The following is a 23545-nucleotide window of genomic DNA, read 5'->3' on the forward strand; positions in this document are numbered from 1 at the left end:
TAATCCAAACTTACTTAATAAGGCCATAACATGAAGCAGTTTCTCTATTTGATCTTGGCAATTTGTCCCATAACCAGGAGATCATCTTGAAAAATTAGTACATATTTTAGGTCACCAAAAATATTCTTCAATAAACGCTGGAATACTGCAGCCGCGGAATCAAGGCCAAAAGGCATCCTAGTGTAACGAAAGCAGCCAATATGTGAAATGAAAGTAGTCAAATCTCTGCAGGAATCCGCTAGGGGAATTTGATGGTATGCCTGAGATAAATCAATTGTAGAAAACACATCCATTCCCTTGGTTTTTGGAATCATTTCGTTAATCTTGGGCAGAGGGAATTGATCTACTAGAATGTTCTCATTTAAATGTCTTAAATCAATGCATAATCTGAGTTTGCCATTGGCTTTTCTGGCTGCGACCAATGGAGAAACCCATTGTGAAGCTTCCACATGTTCAATGACACCTTTATCTACTACATTCAATAATTCTTTTTCAACATCATCTCTTATAGAGAAAGGAATGTTGCGTAATTTGTGAACCTTTTGAGAAGCATCAGGTTTAAGACGAATCAGATGTTCAAAACCATTGATCTTACCCAACTTGCCAGAAAATACATTAGGACACTTTTCACATAACATTTTGTACAAAGATTCACCTTGATCCAAAACTAGAACTTGCTCAATGCCATTAGGATCTAAAATAATGTTGAGTTTTCTTTGGTCCTTCCAACCAAAAACCGATGGACCTTTTTTAGATCGGATTTCACGGATCCTAGAAATATAAATGAATCAGGACAAGGCACAACGCCTAGGAAAACGCTTGAAAAAAAAAGAACTAGACACAAGAGGCAATCTTAATTAATCTACAAAGAAACTACCGATCCGGGGAGCAACACGGAGCAAACCTCAGGGAGAACTAAACTAATACGCAAAAGCTCCCACTCAAAATCAAATGTTGAACCAGAACGGAACCAGAGTATTACGGACGAACCCGAAGAAGAGGGGGGGCAAAGGCAAAACAGAAATGGAAGTGGCACGGGACTGACTATAGAGCCTTCACTGAGGGAAGTCCTCAGCTCAATTAAGATCTTCCACCAAGATGTAAAAAAAGATAGTCAACGGAACCATTTGGCTATTCAAAAACTTGAGGGTGCTATTAACAAAGTGGGTAACACCTGTTTGGAGATCTCTGACAGAATGGGCTCTGTAGAAGTTCGTACAGAAAATTTAGAGTCTGATGTTGGCAAGCTTCAATCTCAGGCAAAGGAACAAGATGGCATAATAAAAGACTTAATGACAAAGGTTGAAGACCAAGAAAACCGAGCAAGGAGAAATAATTTGCATTTTCCCGGGATTCCTGAGGGCATAGAAGGAAGTGATCCAAGAGGCTTCATGTCCAACCTTCTTAAATCTGCATTCCCGGAACTCAATTCTTTGGAAATGGACAGGGAAATTCACTGTGCACATCGTTTTCCTCTAACCTTACCGAAACGCTCAGACAAACCACCTCAATATCCTAGGGCTATGCTGGTCAATTTCGGAAACTTCATACTACGCGAAGCTATATATGACATGGCTAAGCCTACAACCAAAAGAGAACACAAGGGATTTATGTTCTTTGTTAGACCAGATTTTACACAAGCAACTGTCAAACGCAGATGGCGCATGCGACAACATTCTACCCCTTCGAAAAAATTGGAGCTACAGTTTTCTTGCAAAATCCAGCTCGTCTAAAAATAAGCTTCAGGGGATCAACGAGAAGTTTCACAAGTGAAACCCAGGCAGAGACTTACCTAAAGGAAATATCAGAGAGAGTGAAACAAAATAATGGCAAATAAAGAGGACATAATGGGAAGGAGAAATTCAAAGACTCTGACATCGCAGCGCAAAAATGTGAACCGTCTAGTACCCAGAACTTGTAAATATTATGGGCCACAGCCTGGAGAGGTGACGAGGGTGGGAATTGGATAACAGCTTGTTAATCAAATATGATATTAATATTTGGCCTTGTTTAAAAATGTCTAGCGAAATGGCTGGGCTGACAAATGAACATCGACCGCCCTCCAGTCGATATATCTAGGGTATATATGACCAGGACACAGGGCAAGCTTAAGTGCACTGACTATACGGACGCCCACACCTGGGTACTCAAGGACCCAGGACGCCTCATAGGGTGGTAAGAGGGGGATGGGGGGGGGCAAGTGGGAGGAAGGGAGGGAATGGGGGTAAGACCAAGGGAAGAAAGTACCTAAAGAGGTTAACTGTAGGGCTTTAAAAAGAGCAAATTTGCCACAAGGATTTAAAGAGCTGATAACCACGCATGTAAAGAGATGTAGTGTCTGGAAAATGGCTAATATACTAATTCGCAAGGGTCAGAAGGGGCAAAAGAAAAAAAAAAGGGAAAAAAAAGGATGAATAGAAAAAAATGAATAAATACGGCTTTAACTCAAAGAAAGATCTATAAGAAGGATGGCTAGATTAAGAATTGTATCTTTAAATATCTGCGGCCTCAATGACTTAAAAAAGAGGCAAACGGTAGCAGAAGGACTGCATGCTATGGAGGCCAACATAGTCTGCTTACGAGAGACACATATAGAGAGGGGACAACAACATCTGTTAAAATCTTTAGGGTTCCAACATATAACCGCCTCCACTCAGGGAACTCGCACTAAGGGAGTGGTCATTCTTGCTAAAAGGGGCGGCTTACAATTTAACCGATCACTTGCCGACAAGTTTGGAAGATGGGCCATTACAGAGTGCCGCTACAATAGTGGGCAGAACATTGTGACCTTATGTACAGTTTATGGGAATCTGAGGGATGACCCAGATACTTTACTAAACCTTTCTAATGAACTGGCACATTGGCCCTTGCCTCTTATTGTGTGTGGCAACCTCAACCTTCACCTACCAGGAGATTGGACTCCGGGACCGGAATTTAAATATCAAGGGAGGAAACCCAAAGTTTTTAGAGCATTCAAAGATCTGTGCGAACTGCATGGCTTGTCGGATGGAAGGCAACTGGGACATCCCGGGGATCATGGATACACTTTCTTTTCCAACCCCCACTCCCGTCATGCCCGGCTGGATTATATACTTTTATCTAATTCAGTCAGGGACAGTTGCACTATAAGGAAGCTCCCAAAGGTACTATCTGACCACAACCCACTAGAACTTAATATATCATGCAGCAGTGCTACTCGCACTAGAAGTTCTTGGACCTTTAAAAGAGCCTTTTTAAGAAATGAGGAGTACTGTAGGCATATGAGAGAGTGGCTACCATCCTTTTTAGAAATAAACATGGTTAGTGCTCCTGTCGAGGTAGTATGGGACACAATGAAGGCTGGTATTTGAGGGGAGACACGGCAATTTTCAGTACGTAACAATAGAAAAGGCAAACAACAACTAGCCTCTTTACATCAGAACTTGAATAAAGCGGAGGCAGATTTGATCGTAGCTGTACAAACAGGTCAGGGTACTGAGGGATTAGCGCAAGTTGCAATCGCTAGAAATAGGATATCTGAGATCTTTACGGAAAAAAGCCATCACTAAAGCTACGATCTACAAAGAAAAAACTTATGAACTTAGCAAACAAGTGGGGCACCAGCTGGCAGTACGTACAAGGGAGGAGCTGACTGGAAATATGATCAAAACTATTAATGATAGCAATGGCATGCTGAGATTAGAAGAACACGAAATTAGAGCTGCTTTTCAAAAGTTTTATTTAGAATTGTATGAGGAACCGCTAAGAGAGCAAGAGGATCCGAGAGATTATTTTGATGAAGACTTGTGTGAGCTCCTGGGACAAGAGGATAAAGATGGATTGGATTCTCCCATTAGCTGGGATGAAATATAACTATCCATGAAATCTTTGACTGCTGGTAAAGCAGCAGGCGTAGATGGGATCCCTACAAAGTTTTTTGTTGAATTCGTAGAACAACTGAAAACTATCATGCTACAGCTCTTCAAATCCATACTTCAGGGAGGGAACCCACCTCCATCTTGGTCATTGGCAAAGATTATGATCTTCCTGAAGAAGAATAAAAATCCCTTGGAGATAGGCTTGTACCGCCCGATAACATTGATTAATGGAGACTCAAAGATTTACTCCAAACTCCTTGCAGGGCGATTGGCACCTATAATCCATAAGATGGTGTCAGTTCGACAACACGGATTTATCCCCGGCAGATCGACAACTGATCACATACAGAGAGTGATCTCCCTGTTTGACTTTGCAGAAACTACCCTATGGCCCTTATTCTGCTGGTTGCAGAAAAGGCGTTCAATAGGGTCTCCTGGAAGGAAATGGTTCCAGGGGATAGAAGCAAAGGGTGTTTATGGCGACATATCAATGATAATTTTTTTAAGAAACCTAAACTCAAGACTATCTCGAGCATTTGGAAAGTTTGGATCAATATCTGCAAACTCCTAGGGCTCGGACGTTTCTCTTGCTATACCCCAGTTAACGGCAACTCCGATCTCCCAGAGATTTTTCAAGTTGGTTGCATGTCTAGGTGGGTCGGGGCATGGATTACCCAACTAGGCTGCTTTTTTACTGCAAATCGGATGAAAAGCTTCTCAGAGCTTCGTAACAACTATAATATCAGCAATAGGGATTTTTTTTAAATACCTACAGATTAGGGATTTCTTGTCAAGGAAAATGGGGGGCGAGGCAAATTTCTAAATATTGCAGCCATCCTTCACACAATGGAGGGCTAGATTACTTGCAATCTGTAGTGTGGAGGTGGCCATATATAAAAAAAAAGGAATAAAAAAAACAAAGAGGTATGCTGATATGGGAACCACTGATACAGTGGATACAAGCTCACGCTTAAGGGTAATATGTCAAAAGGGGGTATCCAGAAGGAGAAAGAGGGATTGTGATTCCCAGTCTAAGCTATTATGGCTTTCCTACAGGAATACGATGTTGTATGCTCCTATAACCCTTTTTTTTCTGGGCGTCAATCTTTATAGTTTATGTATGATTTAATTTGCTCTGGAAATCTGTTTCTTTTACTTTTATATTTCAGGTGGTTTAACCCAATTTGTTTCATGACCTTGGTCTTCAAGGGGGGGAGGGGGGTGACTGTATTAATAGTCAAAATGTGAAAAGAGATGTATAGTTTGCACTGAGCACTTCTATTTTTAAATCTGAAGATCAGATTTCTGTACCCAAGGAGATCAATTGGTTCCCTATTATAACTTACAGGTGCAATGTCTGGTTGAAGTCATTCTTGTCCTAGTTTCATGACAAATTTTTCCACCCAGACTGACTCATTTTACAATGGTGAAAGGAGAACCTGAGTCAGCAGCGATTTGGATACTAACACCCCCAAAAGACAAATCACACATTGGTTTACTGGAGTCTTTATCATGTAGAATCAGGAGATTCATCATCAGTGTTCTCATTGTTAGAAGAAACTTGACCTTCTTCAGTGCATTTGACTTTGGGCCATATGTATGAAGGCAATTTTGCGATCGCAACCGCCGAAATTCGCCGAATTTTGGCATTTGCGATTGCAAAATAGCTAAGTGGTATGTATGTAAGCAAAACAGCCTCCCAAAATAAGAAATCGCAAATTTGCGATTCCCTATTTTGCAATTGCATTTAAGGAATCGCAAATTGCGATTCCTTAAATGCAATGTATTAGGCCCAGAAAAAGTGCAATTTGGCCATAAGGAATCGCAAATTACCAACTTCAAGTTGGTGGTAATTTGCGATTTGTTTGAAAAATTCACTTTTTTGCATTTTTCAAAGTGCCATGTGGCACACATACATGCCCTTAGGGCATGTATGTGTGCCACATGGGCACTCATGCACATTTCAGGGGTGCAACAGGGTGTACTTTTGACACCCTGGCACCCTTGAAATTGCATTCTCAATTTGTCTTCCCATTCATTCCTATGGGCCTATAGGAATGAATGGGGAGGTATTCCTTAATTGCGAATTGCAATTTGCGATTCGCAATTAAGGAATATGTAGGATTTGCAAAATTATTTGCAAATCCTACATACATAGCATATTGCGATTCTCAGATAGCGATTCTCTAAAAATCGATATTTGAGAATCGCAAAATGTAACTTTCATACATGTGGCCCTTTATCGTTCCTGAAGTTCCTGGCATGGCATACTTTAGAAAAGTGACCTACTTTTTTACAGATGGAACATCTTTGTCTCAAAGCCGGGCAACTTCTATCATTTGCTAAATGATTTTTACTATCACATCTAAAACATTTGAACGATTTATCATTATATGAAGCTTTTTTCTTGGAAATATTCTTAGAAGATTTGTCTTTACTCTTGTTTGACAGAATTCTAGCTACAGTACCCTTTGACTATCTTCAGAATTTTCTTTTTTGAGCATTTTAGTACAATTACCCGACAGTTCTGCTTTTCTAGTCACTGCCAAAACATCTTTTAAAGCATTGTCGCCATTGACCCACAAACTATCTTGGATTGAGGATTCATAGGCATGCATCACTACTTGGTCCCTGATTAATTCTTCTTACAGAGAACCACATTTACTATCAGTGGCTAATTTTTGGAGAACGGTTACAAAGTCATCTAAGGTCTAATTTCTAAGTTGTTTCTTTTGAAAGAATTTGTAACGGGTAACACCAATACAGACTTTAGGAGAAAAATAATGATCAAGTTGTCTTATGGCTTGATTGAATACATTATCATCCCCGGTAACAGTATCTTTGTTTAATTTATTATATATCCTCAAACCTTCAGGACCTAAGCTATGCATCAATAGACCCTTTTTCCTATCGGCAGATACTTTGTTCACATGGTCAATGGTGAATAAGTAATTAATAAAGTATTCTTTCCATTGCGACCAAGGAACTGGAGGATCACCTGGGATACATAAAAATAATTTTGGAGGATTAATGGTAATATTCGTTACAGGAGCAGACATAGCTATGAACAGTTGAAATATGAACAGTAGAAATATACTGTGCCCTATGTAACCCAAGAAAACGTTGAAGTACCTGTGGAAAAAAATATGTTAATGGTTAAAAGGACAAAAACATTAATAAATATAAGGTTACACTACTTGCTTTAAGTAGCAATGGTGCAAGTCAGTGGAATAACTTGCAATGGATTAATAATCAAAAGTGTCAGTGATAATCAATCTTAACCATTAGAGGGCATCGGTGTATGACTAATTCCTTGAAGCAAACTGCTGGAGTCCATAAGCTGCGATGAAAGTCAAATGTTAATGATATTGTAGAGGTACATTAAAAGGTCAGAATCCTTCAAACGGTATAATAGTGCAGGAACTGTGATGTTAAATAGAGTATAAAAGTTCCATGGAAACCAGAACCTCACAAAACTTCGTATCATATAAACTATCTAGAACTCACAGCAGGCCTCTTCATTCTTATGAGCTTCAGACACTCTCTTCAAGGGAGATCTGTTATTCTGAAGATGGACAACATCTCTGCCGTCTCTTACATCAATTGCCTTGGTGGAACAAAATCAGCAGACCTCTCCAAATTAGCCAAGAAACTTTGGATGTTTTGCCTGGAACACAAGATCTCTCTGAAAGCGGAGTATCTTCCCGGAAGGTCAAATGTTTCCGCAGATTGGAACTCAAGGTTCCTTTTAAATTTCAGCGATTGGAAACTCGACCCTTGTGTTTTCAACACCCTGAATTTGCTTTTCCGGTCCTCTAGATGTGGATCTTTTTGCGAGCAGATTAACCTTCCAGTTAGAAAAATACTTCAGTTGGATGCCGGATCTGGGCGCTCTTGCAGTGAACGCCTTTCTCCAATCCTGGTCAAACCTTCAGGGTTATGCCCTTCCCCCCTTCGCAATGATCCAGAGAGTTCTTCAGAAGGTCAGACAAGATACAGAGGCTCTGGAAGAGGCTTCTACTCCTCCAACCAGTTTTACCCTCAAAGAGGAAGAGGTTCGCGCTATAGAGGTTCCAGATCATGCGGATTCTCGAACAACACCACCACCAATACTCAAAGTAAGTGTTCCTCTCCCCTCTTCTTCTTCCCCTGCAAAGGTAGGGGGCAGACTTCAGTTCTTTTATCACATATGGGAATCTCTAACTCATGATCTCTAACTCATGATCCTTGGGTTTTGGAAACTGTTCGCCGTTTCAAGATAGATTTCATCAATGTTCCAACACAATCTTCCCTTCCAAAAGCTCTACCTCTTTCAGAAGATCAACACAAAACTGTAGAGGAAGAGATTTCCTCCTTGCTTCAGAAAGGTGCAATCTTAGAAGTTCCCTGGACTTTAAGAAGGTTTGTAAGCACACTCTTTCTTGTTCAAAAAAAGGAAAAAGGTTAGATACCAGTCATAAATCTACGAGAATTAAACAAATACCTGGTCTTCAGACATTTCAAAATGGAGGGAATCCACCTCCTGAGAGACCTGCTCCTAGAAGGAGACTGGTTGGTGAAACTGGATCTGAAAGACGCCTACTTCACCATTCCAATGGCCTAGGAGCATCAACCTTTTCTTCAGTTCACTTGGAACAATCGTCTTTTTCAGTTTCGGGCCCTTCCTGTCGGTCTTTCCTCTGCTCTTTGGTGTTTCACCAAGATTATGAGAACTATCGTCTCTCTTGTGAGAGAAAGAGGTATTCACTTAATCGTTTATCTCGACGACATCCTAATTATGTCCCAACACCATTTGCAGATCTTGTTGGATCTGAAGACCTCAATGGACCTCATAGAGAACCTAGGCTTTATTATAAATCGGGAGAAATCTATGCTTACCCCCTCCAGATCCCTGGAATACCTCAGCTTTATCGTAAACACCTCAAAACGTCTTCTTTTACTTCCCCGAAGAAAATTTAGAAAATTTGCAAGGAGATAAAATGTGTCTTAAAACAAGATTCTCTTTCCCTGAGAGAGTTAGCCAGAATCCTAGGCCTACTCTTCAGAACACTACAGGCTGCTAAGCCACCTAAGGGAAAGATGGTGACCAGCCTAAAGATAAAGTCTAAAGGCCCCAAAAACCTATTCACGAGGGCAGGTCCCGAGACAATACACAGACCAAGGGTGGATACCAGGGAAAGAACTGGGATCCCAAGAAGACTTGGTTCTTTAATTTCTAAGCCAATGGATGCATACTGGAGACCCTATCTATCCCATAAAGAATGCCCCAAGTCCACCTGCAGTGCCTAAGTCATACATCTCCAGATGGGATCCCAGGTGATCCCTGGCCATGTCAGAAAGCTCACTTAAGCACCTGTAGTCTCTGAGGGTGGAAAGGATGTAGCTGCCCTGATTGTCTGGCCCAGTAGCCTGGAGAAATACAGACAACAGCTACATATTAATGGATTTATAGTGGAAGCACTGAGGGAAACAAGTGACTGAAAAACTGATATTGCCAGCACAGTATCTGACTTTTGAGGCGTTAACAGTCCTCAATGCTGACAACCAGAGTGAGGTCCATCCTATGGCAATGGTGTCCTTAGAACGGGAAGGGGTTACTGGCCAAAAGAAGGTGGTGGTTTCCTCTGCAATTCCTGCAGAATGTCTGCTAGGAAATGATCAGGAGTCCTCAGCTTGGGCTGAGGTCGAAAGAAAGACCCATGGAGCCATGCTTGGTATACCCGAATGGGTGTGTGTAAAATCAGGAGCATAGTACAATGCCCAGAGTGAAAAAGAGGAGTTGGAGCCTGAAATGATGGCCCAACTCTCCAACAGGAAAGGCAGGAAGTTTGGTAAACCAGCTTTAATTCAGACGCAAGTTCAGGTACACTCTCCTCAGGGAGAAGACCTGTCAGCCCTAGAGGGAACTGAGCCCCAGGAACTTGGTCCAAACACGGCAGAGCTCCTAGGCACATGGGACCCTTTAGGGAAGACCTGTTCTAGGGAAAGAGGACCTGTCCCATTCTTGAGAGCCTGAGACAGGAAGCTGCTGATCAGGAAAAGGGAGATGTCAGTGGCTCCCACCAGGTACACTGTAGCTATTCCCCTTAGAACTGTAACTGTTCCTGCGTGTACCAGGGCTCTCTTCAGTAGCTTTACAAGAGTGGGCTTTCCTATGGAGGTGGTGTCAGACAGAGGTAGTAACATCATTTTTGGCTACCTGAAAGCCATTTGGGCTGATGGAGGAGTGACACAGAGGTTTACCACCTCATATCACCCACAAACAAATGGTTTAGTTGAAAGGTTCAACAAAACCATGAAAGGTATCATCATGGGACTTCCTGAAAAACTCAGGAGGAGCTGGGATCTCCTTCTGCCATGCCTGCTTTTCACCTTCAGATAAGTACCACATAAGGGAGTAGGATTTTCCCCCTTTGAGCTTCTGTTTGGTCATCCTGTATTGGGAACATTCTTTCTTGTGAAGGAAGGCTGGGAGAGACCTCTTAAAGAGCCTGAACAGGACATAGTGAACTGTGTGCTTGGCCTATGTTCAAGGATGGCTGAGTACATGGAGAAAGGATCCAAAAAACTTGAGGCCAGCCAAGAGCTCCAGAAGCTCTGGCATGACCAAAACGCTGCACTGGTGATGTTCCAAATAGGGCAGAAGGTGTGAGTATTAGAGCCTTTGGCTCCGAGGGCACTTCAGGTCAAACGGAGTGGCCCTTATCCTATCCGCGAGAACAAATGGGAGGACACCTACATGGTGGGACTTGGCACTTTCAGGAGCTTCAGGAGTGTCATCCATGTGAACCGTCTTAAACCCTACCATGATAGGGCCAATGTGGCCATGCTGAACGTCACAGATGAGGATCAGGAAGAAGAGAGTGAACCTCTCCCTGACTTCCTCTCCCACAGTCTTAAAGATGGGTCAGTTGATGGAGTGGTGTTTTCATATAACCCCTTAGCCCAACAGCAGACTGACTGCAGGAAAGGCCTGTAGCAGTATGATGAGCTATTTTCCCTCACCACTGGTCAGACTAACTTTTGTGTCCATGATGTGGACACTGGTGACATTATGCCTGTCAAAAGTAAACTGTACAGACAGTCTGACCAAGTGAAGGAAAGATCAGGGCTAAAGTCAACAAGATGCTGCAGTTAGGGGTGATTGAGCCCTCTGAAAGTCCCTGGGACAGCAAAGTATCTTAGTACCCAAACCTCATTCCAAGGGTGATAAACCAGAGCTGAAGTTTCATGTAGACTATAGAGGTCTCAATGCTGTCCCTGAGACGGATGCACACCCTGTTCCAAGGGACGACAAACTTATTGACAGACTAGGGACAGACACATTTCTCAGTACTTTTGATCTGACATCAGGGTACTGACAGATTGGTCTGACCCCTGGAGCGAAAGAGAGATCAGAATTCCCGACCCCAGATGGGCATTATCAATTTATTCTTATGCCCTTTGGACGAAAGAATGCCCCTGCCACCTTCCAAAGGTTGGTGAACAAAGTCCTTGCTGGGTTGGAGTCTTTTAGTGCAGCATATCTTGATGATATTGCTGTCTATAGCACTACTTGGCAGGATCACCTGATCCACCTTGGAATGGTCCTTCTGGTTCTGCAGAGTGCAGACCTCACTACCAAGGCAAGCAAGTGCCACATACGACTGGACTCTGTTGTATACTTGGGCTACTGGGCTACATTGTAGGTGGAGGCCAAGTTCATCCCATATAACCCAAGATCAAGACAGTAGTGGACTGGGTAGCTCCAACCACCCAGTCTATAGTCCGGGCATTCCTTGACTTAACTGAGTACTACAGGAAGTTTGTGAAGGGGTATTGTTCCATTGTGACACCCCTCACAGAATTAATGTCCAGGAAAATGGCATAGAAGGTAAACTGGACAGTGAGCTGTGAAAAGGCATATGCCACTCTGAAGGGAGCAATGTGTTCAGCGCCCATTCTGAAAGCTCCAGATTATTCTGAGCAGTTCATAGTGCAAACAGATGCCTCTGAACATTGGATAGGAGCAGCCCAATCCCAAAGCAATGATGATGGCCATGGACCAACCTGTTGCTTTCATTAGCAGGAGGTTACTCCCCAGAGAGCAGAGTTGTAGTGCCATTGAGAGGGAAGCCTTTGCTGCGGTTTGTTCCCTGAAGAAGTTGAGACCATACTTGTTTGGTTCTCACTTCCTTGTCCAAACTGACCACACGCCTCTCAGATGTCTGATGCAAATGAAAGGTAAAAACCCCAAACTGTTGAGGTGGTCCATTTCCCTACATGGTATGGACTTTACAGTGGGGCACATTCCTGGTACTGAGCATGCCAATGCAGATGGCCTTTCCAGGTTTTTCCACTTGGACGATTACTACTCTCTTGGAAAAGGTTAGTCTCATTCTATTTTGTTTGGGAGGGGGCTGGGTAGGAAAGTGGCCTTTTTGGCATGAGAACCCCGCTTTCTGCCTAGTATTCAATACAATTTTGACTGGAAGTGCACTGGGTTACTCCTGTCCAGGTCCCCTGTGCCAGATCTCTTTTTCAAAACTGTGAAATTGTTCCCCCAATTGGCAAAACCTTTGGCACCTCTGTAAGTTCCTATTGAACGGTACCCCAGTAACTAAGGTATGAGTACCAAAGAGGGTCCCTAAGGGCTGCAGCTTTTATTGTGACACCCTAAGGGACACCCCACCTAACTCATGCAGACTGCCATTGCAGGCTGCATGTCTTGGTGCAGGCAAAAGCAAACATACGACATGACACAAAGGCCTGTGTGCCATTCCTACAGAAATTGCATACAGTATATATAAGTCACCCCTACAGCAGGCCTTACAGCCCTGAGTAAGGGTGTACTATACTGCATGTGTGGACATATCTGCATGAGCATATATGTCCCTGTGCTGGCCAGTTCAATTACTGCTAGTACCATTGACCAGGGAAGTCTTCTAAGAAAATGCTTTATTCGATTTCACAAATTGATAAAACCATAAAAGCAGAAATTCATTACAGATAAACAAACATTGATAAATTAAGAACAAGTTATACATTTTCTTTTCCTCAAAATGCTTTTTAAAAAAACAATCATGATTCCTACACAATACCCACTATTCAATAATTGAAGAAATAAAAGGGTCGGACGGCATTGCTGCTATATACCCTGCTTTAAAAAGGGTTTAATCCACCTGGCCCTTTCTATTGCATAAAATTTACAGAAAAAGATCACGTGTAAAGTAGATTGAATTGATAAATTATCACATGGGCATTTACTAAGCTGTCTGGACCAGTCGTTAGTATTGGGGAACGTAACCAGGCGAAAAAAAACAATGAAACCTAAACCTGGTCAGAATGAATCTATCATATCCCCCTAAACACCACACTAAATAGGGTTGAATGGAGGTAGTGACCAGGGTAAGTTGATGCTGAATCACAGTTTTTTTATTTAGCTCCAGCCCCAATCTTAACGACTCAAAATGATTCAGACACAATGCTTTAAGATCTTTTCTGGATATGGAGAGTAAGGAATCAGGGTTATTATAAAACTCAGGCCTGCCCAAATCTTTGGATAGCTTACAGATGTAATTCAACCATGGAATATTTCTAGCCTGATCCAGACCCATGGAGTCTCTAATTATGTCTTGTTTTAATCCTAAATCGGGTGAGGTCCCTACTCTATGCCATAATAGCATTGGTTGCATTTTAATAACATCGGTAATATATCGAATCTCTAGTTCGCTATGGCAATTAAAAACAGATGCACTTTGGGGAATAGCTAAAATAATTCTTAAAAACGCATTTTCTACCACTTGTATAGGTGAAACGTCATGAAAACCCCAGACCCCTGCTCCGTATATGGCTATACTAGTACACTTCGCCTGATATATTTTCAATAAAATCTCTGACGGCCTCTTGTCCATCTTTTTAGCGAAAATCATTACTGCCGCCGTCGACCTCTTGAATAAAAGGGCCCTATTCTTTATAGCTGGACCCCAAGAACCTGAGTCCTCCAATACGATGCCAAGATAGGAGAATGTTTTTGTGGGTTCAATTTTATCTTTTCCAGCTACAAGGGTACAAGATCTGCTCTTACCCTTACCACAAGACATGACAAATGTTTTCTTAACATTGAGCTTCAAACTCCTATTATCCATGAAGTCAATGTAAGTACATAGGGCCATCTGGAGACCAAGCTGGGTTCTGGCCATTAAGACAGCATCATCTGCATATAAGAGAGAGACAATCTGTTTATTATTGACTTGCGGGGAATCTCTCACACTGGTCACCAGTGCCTCCTCCAGTTCATTAATATATAAGGTGAAGAGGAACGGGGCAAGAACGCAGCCTTGTCTCACACCCCTCCTCACATGGAAATGCTTGGTACATTCCCCTTTTAATCCATATCTCACCTTTGCAGAGGTCCCCGCATATAATTGTCTCAGAAATTATATAAGTGATGTCTCTACCTTTAATCCCTCTAAAATCTCCCATAGTCCGTTATGATCTACGCAATCAAAGGCAGTGGTAAGGTCTACAAATACCGCAAATAAATTGCCTCGCTTAGCCTGGGTATATTTCCCATGTAGCATGGAAAAATGTAAAACCTGCTCGACAGTACCCCTCCCCTCCCTAAACCCATATTGAACCGGGCTTAAGACCTTATTATCTTCAGCCCATTGTTGCAGTCTATTCAAGATGACCCTTCCTGCAACTTTCATAAGAGAGTCTAGCAAGGAAATGGGTCGGTAACAAGCAGGATTTTCCTGGTCCCCTTTTTTGAAAATAGGAATGATTATGGACTCCGATCAGGATTTAATAAAACCAATAGTGGAGACCAAAGCTCAATCGTGTGTTTATACAGATCAATCGGAGTCCCATCCGGGCCCGGGGCCTTACCTCCTTTGCTCTCTCTTATGGCCACTAATACTTCCTCATGCGTGGAGTGGATATTAATTGGCAAAACATTTGTATACTCGCCCTGCACTACTTGCTAGTTCGATCTCGTTACCCCCAGTGCCATAGACCGAGGAAAAGAAATCAACCCAGGAATCTTCACTTATTGCCACCTCAATGCTTGCTCCCTCCCTAGTCGAGAAAAAGGGGGCCTTCACTGCCTCCCAAAATAGGGAGCAATCCCGCCGTAGGGATGCTTCATACAGGTTAGTCCAGGCCTGATCCTTGATATCCTTCTTTCGCTTATTTCTAGCTAAATTATAAGCCTTCCTGAGCCCCCTAATTTCCTCGTAGTCCTTCACCGATCTATGTAAGGCAGCTTTTAATAGGGACTATGCTTTTGTACAGTGAGTATCAAACCAACCATTATTTAGAATTTTTTGCTCCCTGCATGAACGATTCAGGATTTTTTGGTTTATCCCTGTAATTTGGGAAAAAGCAATTAGTATCTCAGAATGGGAGGTCTCTTCTTGCAAGCACTCAGTTATTAGGATTTTGGTCTGTAACATTATTTTCAAATTCGTGACCACAGGGTCACTCTTGGCCCAACGTAATGAATATCCGTTCTGTCGTTCCAACACACAGCCTTGAGTCCAGGCTAAACTCGTACTAGTACCATTGACCAGGGAAGTCATTTTAAGTACATATGCTGGACACTGGTGAACATGAGTTCCCCAGTCACATGATGGCTTCACTGAAACCAAAGATTTTTGGTATCAAACATCTTGTATTGATGAACCCACACTGATTCCAGTGCTGGATTTATTCATACATGCACCAAGAGGGCGCCTTAGAAGTGCCCCTTGAAAACCTACCAACTACTAGCGTGCTGGCTGACTGACCTTGACAAACCTGCCACCACAGACAAGTTTCTTACCCCCAGGGGTGAGGGCCAATGATCTCAGGAGGCTAGGAATAAAACCTGTTGCGGCAGAGAGTGATTACACCTCTTTCCATCAGATGACCTGTTAATTTGTATTCCAAGGCAGGGGGCTTCAAAGAGGCTGCCACTTTGGTATGCAAATCTGTATTTCCTCAGAGGGATGCCTCCCCCCTGACCAGGGCCCTTTGGCACCTGGACAGGTGGGAAAATGAGTAGTCAGAGAGGCATGTTCACCCTTAGGCTAGTTCCACCCCTACGTTTGGCTAACTGATGTGGATGCAACATTTCAGAGTCTGCCATCTTTGTGATGGCAGAATTAGGAACTCTGGGACAGGGTTATGCCTACTTCCCACAGGAAGGGGGCATAGTGACCACAGGGGTAAGTAGCCCATTGGCTACTACCCTAGACACCCCTAACACTAATAAATGTAGTATTTGGGGAAGCCCCTAGCACTAGGAAATCAAATTCCTGTCGACCTAAGAAGAAGAATACAGCGAGAAGCAAGGACGGTGGAGACGTAACTGACTTCGCCCCCATCCTACTGGCTTGTCTGCTGTTACCGACAAATTGTGCTAAAGTTGTCTCGCCCTGCAGCTGCCATGCGTCCAAAATATTGGGAGGATTGCCTACCTTCAACAAAGACCGAGGAACTCCTGTGAAGCTGCTTCCCTGTTTCCTGTAGGCACTCCAAAAAAACTGTGAGGACATCAGGGAGCACCACTGCATCTGCGGCTCCTAGCCCGAGTTGAAGTGAGCCAGTGGTGCCAGCGTGGTCCCCAGACCAACCAGACTGGAAGCCCTGCTTTGGTTTCTCAGCTGTTGACTTCCTGACTCCACCTGCAGCCTCTTTTTGCAGGCCCCCTCAACCGTGAGTATCTCCAATGACAAAAACCTGATGCCACAGGAGACCTCTGCATCTGGTGTCCCCCTCCCGAGGAGATGACTAAAGGTGTCACCACGGCACCGAGCATCGTGAAACCTAAGCCCACCGTTGGTTTAGCCGGACTGGCCTCCCAGTCAGAACTGCAGCCCCTTTCTGACCGGACCGATCCCTATTGACTTCAACATTGCACCCAACGCTGTATTGCACCCCTGCTCCTGGCCTCCCCAGTGCCGCCCAAGGTGACTTGCTGGTGATGCCTTGGACCTAGGCCCATACTCACCGTAATCAGAGGAGATTGGTCTCGTAAGTCGCTGTAAAGAATTTGTATGAAATATTTGTTTTTCCTCTACAGGATAACATTGCCGCCTCTGAAAAGTGCAGTGTCTCGACTTTTGAAAACGAAAAACATTTCTATATTGAAACATACTTACCTGACTATGATGCCTATGATGATCTTGGTACCAAAGATTATATAGATAAGTATTACTTTTATCAATTGGTGTGGATCTCGGGGGCGTGGCTTGCCAGCCGACATGATGGACGTGCCTGTGTAGAGCTCCGGTGATTAACCCTAATTATCCTGAAGCTCATCTTGTGTAGGCGCTTATACAGCCCATACTGTACGGGGCTGGTGTGGGGGCACAGCGGGGATCCCGTGGAGCACAGAAGATCCCGGATTGAGCCTGTGGCTGAGGTTGCTGAGATCGCTGACGGGCGGAGGCGCCGAGGCCCGCAACGGAGTGGCGCAAAACGCTGGGTGCTGCCCTGAGCCTGGGTGGCCCGTAAGTACTGACCGGCGCTGCTGCGGGGCACGAGGGGTGATATTGCTGGCCGCAGCATGGAGGCGGACAGGGAGTGCGGCGGCCCCTGAGACTGGCCGGACTGGGGCCTGGCGCCACCTCCCGCCGGAGCCTGGAAGCGGCGGGGGCCCGCGGCCTCCCCGGACATGGCGCGGCTGCCTGGTAGAGGTAGACACCGATGCGGGTGAGGAGCAGGACCTGCAGCGGGCCGGGGAAGTCCTGAGGCAGCGCTTCATCGTCCTGCAGCCCCGGAGTGGTGGCGGCAGGAACTGGTGGACCCGGAGGGCGGACTAAGTGCTGAGGAACAGCCGCTTGAGGTGTGGACAGGCTGAGGGGCGCGGCGATCTACAGGCTGAGCTGCCCGGATTGGAGGCAGCGCAGCAACACCTGTGCCAGGGGCTCGAAGCTTGAACTGCCCTCTCTTGGACCAGACCCAGGTGTGTGGCTGGGGTCCGGCCGCGTGGCTGGGGGCAGTGAGGAGAGGCCGGCCTGCGAACCGAGGCTAGCTGCGAAGGTCGTCCCTGGGCCGGACTGACTGCTGTGTGGGCCCCTGTGTTTGGACAAGTTGAGGAGTGGAGCAGTGCCCTGTGCGTGGCTGCGTTGGGCGCCCCTGGACTGTGACTTTTTGGGGCAGTATTGCGCACGCATACATGGCTGCACAGGGCCCGGGCGCCATTTTAGGTGGTGCTGCTTCTTAGGAGATTGCCACTGGCGGGAGACTGGTACTGCCGCCGGAGGGCGACCAGGTCTGCACAGAGCAGGCTGGATCCCGTTGCAGTGGCACTGAGGTCTGCACTATCGGGAGGCACTGCGGTGGCGCAGAAGTGACTAGTCGCAGAGAGGACACGGGTACAGAGGCCACTGGAGGAACAGAGAGGGCACATATCTGCGGAGAGGTGCGGTACAGGGCAGTCGACGGTTGGAGGCACCTGGGGAGCAGATGCGGGCTGCTGGCCGCTAGGGCCTGCGCGGGGCCCGAACTGTTGACCTCTCTTGTCACAGCAGGTGGCGCTGGTCTGAAGGGGCGCCCTCTCACTCGAGACTCTGGTGGGGGCCTGGTACTAGGAGGCAGGTGGCCGTCGGCAGGAGTGGATGCCTTCTGCGCAACAGTTGGCGATGGGCAGACTCAGGGACAAGTCCCGGCAGAAGCAGCAGGGAGCTGATGGTCTGGGCTCATCGCATGGACAGCAAGGTGACGCTCTGGGCCCGGCGGTGGCCCTTGCGGCCAAGATGGACTCTGTGCTGGCGGCAGTGGAGCGCATAGGCACCACGCTGTAACAAACGAAGGTATTGCTGGAGGCCCGGATCGACAAGGTACCAATGGACTTTACTTTACTCAGCGCCGACCACCGAAAGCTGGCGGAGTCAGTTGCTGAGCAGCGACAATCGTTATTGTTATTGTTATTGTTAGTGAGTTTTTATATCGCGCCTAATCACCTGCAGGTCTCTAAGCGCCTGGAAAGATGGTAACAGACAATAACTTAGCAGGATGAAAGCTGAGGTCATAGCAGATTATACTGTGCTCATGCTTTTGCGGAACAGAAATGTTTTTAGACCCTTCCTGAATCGTAATAGATTCCCTTCCCGGCGCAGCACCTCCGGCAGCCTGTTCCATAGCTGAGGAACTTGCACTGAAAAGGCTCTCCCTCCCTTGGTCACTAACCTGTAGCGAGGGCAGACCAGTAATTGGGAGTCTGAAGATCGAAGTGTTCTCATAGGGCAATAAAGTTGCAGACGATCTTTGATGTAGGTTGGGGCTTTGCCATAGATTGCCCTATGGGCCGTGCATAAGTTCTTAAATTCCACTCTTTCTTTAATGGGGAGCCAGTGCAAACTTTGTAGTAGGGGAGTGGCTTTAGATCTCCTCGGTAGCCTGAAGATCAACCGGGCAGCGTCATTCATTATGACCTGAAGCCTACTGGTCAGAGTTTTAGGTAAGCCAAGGTAAAGGGCATTACCGTAATCAATTCTGGAGATGATGGTGGCCGCTACTATTGATCGCATCATGGGTTGTGAGAGGACAGGAATTAACTTCCGCAGTTGCCGAATGATGTTTGTGCAACTTCCCACAACCGCGGAGATCTGAGTTCCAAGGACTGCATCCTGTGGTGCAAAATCGTACTGCGGCGCTTCAAGACGTCATAGACAGAGTCCACGTCCTGGAAGATCGCATTGAGGACGCGGAAGGGTGCTCTCGGTGCAACAACATTTGGGTGGTGCGACTTCCGGAACGAGAAGAGGGGAATGACCCGGAGCGATACATGGAGAACTGGTTGCGGAGCCTCCTGCCCTCGGAAGCACTGTCCCCACACTTCGTAGTGGAAAGAGCTCACAGGGTGCCGGCGCAGAGGCCCCGACCAGGAGCCAGGAGCCAGTTCTCGCCAGTTCCTCTTCAAGCTACTCAACTATCCGGACCTGGATGTGGTGCTGCGCGAAACGAGGAAAATGGACAATCTGACAGTGGGGAGCAGTCGTGTGATGTTTTTCCCGGACTACACGGCAATGGTGCAGCGGCGGCGGAGCACATATTTGGTGGTGAAAAAACAGTTGCGGGACCTGGGACTCCCGTACTCCTTGCTGTTCCCCTCTCGTCTCCGCGTGATCACCAAGGAAGGTGCCCGTTTCTTTGACGCGCTGTCAGACGTCTGGGTTGGCTGGAGGAAACGGGGCAGTGGAAGGGCTCACGACCAGCGAATGCGGAGGAGGAGGGGGAATGGCAGGTGCAGAGATCGAGAAGGCGCAGGAGACGGGGCGCTTGTCATGGGCGGGGCAGCGGCTCAGCAGCGCCCAGTCCGGAGAAGATGCGACTAGAGCGACAGGAAGCACTTGAAGCTGTAGTAAATCTGGGAACAGTACAGGGTGGGGCCCGGGTGGCCTCCCAGATCCACAGCGACCCGGACTTAAGCGGTCCGTCAACGCCATCAACTGTACTATCAGAGGACATTGTCATGCCGGTGGTGACACCACAGGCTGCCGACCTTCTTATGTAAAGTAACGAATGGTGAACGTACCAGGGGCCCCTACCTTTGACTTGGCGCTCGATCGTGCCATGTTTCTCATATTGTGGCTATGCGCGCAGTTGTGAAATTTGCTAGGCTCTGCATGAGAGCGTACTGCTGCGACAGATGCAAGGTTACTAGTCTGAGGGCGTCACAGCGGGGTTGGGTTTAGCGGGAGCTGCTCGATTCCTACACTAGCGGGCTTCCTTGCAGGCGCCTCACGCCGGTCAGCGCGGTTGCAAGCACTAGATATCTCAAAGCGCCTCTCATGTTACCAAGCGATTTGAGTTAGGGGTGTAGGGCACTGAGGTTGCTGGCAGCACACCCACCCAGACAGCAACTACGCTGAGTTAATCCACTGCTATGTGGTGGATTTTGTTAAGGTTTGGACGTATGCCCTATTGGGGACACGCCCTTCTTGTTATATTGTTTGTGTTTGCTCACAAATGTAAATGTATAGGCATTTATATAGCGCACTACTTACCCGTAGGGTCCCAAGGCGCTTCGACCGCTGCGAAACCCTTCCTGGCTTCCCTGAGAGATGGTCCCTTAATGGGTATCTCCAGGGTGAGACCAGGCATCCCCGGCGGTCTGGTGGGGCCGTTAGTGAAGATGAGGCAAGCTAATGCCCAGAGTTGCCGAGTGTGATCGCTGATCAGAGTGGGCACCGAGGCGAGAGAATTATCGAGTCCGCTGACCCTGGTCCAGAAACCTGCCGCGCCGGGAATCGAACCCTGGTCCCGGGCCGTCCTCTGTTCTCGGGTCTGCCGCCTCTAACCAGTGAGCCACACTACTTCACTTCACATGTACCTGTTGCGGCACACTGACCTTCCTTTCCACGCTGGCGCTCTTAACCCCCCTCCTGGGGCAACCCCTTGCCCTTGCGCACGTGCACAAAGACCTGATACATGATACATACGAACGTAATGACCTGGAACATCCGCGGAATGCACACCCCATCCCGCCGTTATCCGGTGTTTTCATACTTACAGCGCCATGGGGTGGGGATTGCTCTCCTCCAGGAAACTCACATGACACTGGTTGAGATGGGTAAATTGTGCAGGCCTTGGAGGGGGCAGATATTTGGTACAACCTACTCTGCCCACGTGCGCGGCACCCTGGTTTGGGTGCGGGCGGGCTTTCCTTTCAAATGCAAGGAAGCGTTGGTGGGCACTGTTTGGGGGCCACACGGAATATCCGTAGAACACTATCGGCCTACCTGACGCGTCTGGAGTCAGAGCTCCTCCAGTATGAGAGAGAGGGAGAGGGGACAGGTGAGCACTCGCGCACGCTATGGGATCTGCGCACCAAGAACGCAGAGTTAATGGAGTAGTTGCGCTGCCACAATTACGCGGCGCATATGGCCAGGACACACGCCAGGGCAGACAGAGCTGGCCGGCTGCTAGCCTGGCTGGTGCAGAGCGATGGGCGTGGAGACCCCATAGGGGCACTATGTACAGCGGAGGGAGAGATGGTATATACCCAGCGAGAAATTCACTGCGCTCTGACCGAACACTATAAGCAGCTCTATAAGGCTCGTGGTACTGGCCCTCGGCAGGCGCTGGAGGCGCTTTTGGACGCTGTCAACCTGACCGTGGCCACTGAAGAACATAGGGAGAGCTTAATGCCCCCCTCGCCCTGTAGGAGGTAGGGGATGCGATCGTGGGCATATTACAAGGCGAACAGGGAAGTATTGGCGCCTCTGCTCCTCCAGTTGTATAACACTGCTGTAAGTGAAGGTTCGTTCGCTCCATCCATGCGATAGGCATTCTTGGTCTCTTTGCCCAAGCCGGACAGGGACCACACTGCGCTAGGTTCGTACAGGCCATTGGCAATGCTTAATGCAGACTATAACATCTTTGCGAAAATCCTTGCATTGCGACTTGCGGTAGTGGTCTCACACTTAGTGCACCCTAATCAAAACCGGTTTGTGCCTGCGAGGTCCACATCCCTGAATCTCAGATGGTTCTTTAGGGTGGCAGCTGAAGCGACAAAGGAATGGCCTCGGGCGGGGTGCCTGATAATTGATTTGGAAAAGGCTTTTGACTGCCTGGAGTGGGGGTACCTGGCTGCGGTGCTAGCACGCTATGACCTTGGTGAGGGATTCCTACAGATGGTTCAGCTCCTTTACAGCAATCCTGTGGTTAGGGTGCGGCTGGACCCATACATATCGGAAGCGGTGGCGTGGGCCGGGGCACTCGGCAGGGATTGCCCCTGTCCCCGCTATTGTTCGCGCTGGCTGTGGAACCTCGGGCGGCGGTACTACGGCAGACACTGGAAGTGGGAATACCCCTGGGGGACGGGACCCACCAGGTCTCGCTTTACGCGGACGACTTGCTGGTGTTCGTAAATGATGTGACGCACATACCGGAAAGGCTGGCCCAATTGCTGGAGCAGTTTGCAGTTGTCTCAGGGCTCAGGGTAAATGCGGGCAAGTCTTACCTTTATGCCTTCAATGCTGAGATAGAAGACCCGGGGTACTGTCTTGGGGTTGTGAGGGTCCAATGGAAAGCTGACACCTTTAGATATCTAGGGATTCAGATCTGTAGGCAACCAGCCGACCTTTTTGAAGGCAATTTGGGTAAAGCGGTTGCGGCGCTCTGATTCCAGATCTGTTTTTGATCCTCCCTCCCACTGACCATGACAGGCAGGGTGGCTCTAACTAAAATGGTTATGCTCCCCAGACTCCTGTATTATTTCGTCAATTTGCCTCTTTACGTACCGGCCTCCTTCTTCTCGTCACTCAATGTGATGCTGCGAGACTTCATCTGGGGCATGTCCCGACACCGATTGGCGCTTGCGAAGTTGTTCCTGCCAACGGACAACGGTGGGTTGGCTGCTCCCTGCTTTGAGCACTATTACTTGGCAGCGCAACTACAATGGATCGCACGCTGGATCGAGTCACCAGGCTTTTTCACCCCTGGCGACGCCTGCGAGACCCACCCCGCTGCTACTGGCAGTGGCGTATAAGTGCTTTCGCAGGGCCCTCTTTCTTACCAGAGGGATGCACCCGTATGCGCCAGCGGTGCCACTGGAGGGCTTCTTGGGGGGAGAGGGGGGGCCTTACTCGACCTACGCTGGAGCGCTGGAAAGAGGCGGACATTCAGACGCTGGGTGACCTCTTTAGGGATGGTGAGCTGGTGGCGTATGAGACGTTGGTCTTGGAAGATGGGCTTCCTCCTGGGGGGTTTCTGCT

At 47.1% G+C, this 23545-nt stretch overlaps 1 protein-coding gene across 2 annotated transcripts in view; it reads left to right on the forward strand.

The window, feature by feature from the left end:
- Positions 1 to 23545, forward strand: part of FAM184B (family with sequence similarity 184 member B) — an 856462-nt gene that overhangs the window by 416064 nt on the left and 416853 nt on the right. The window lies entirely within an intron of this gene.

The sequence above is a fragment of the Lissotriton vulgaris genome, chromosome 3_2, assembly GCF_964263255.1.
Source record: "Lissotriton vulgaris chromosome 3_2, aLisVul1.2, whole genome shotgun sequence".
NCBI lineage: Eukaryota > Metazoa > Chordata > Amphibia > Caudata > Salamandridae > Lissotriton > Lissotriton vulgaris.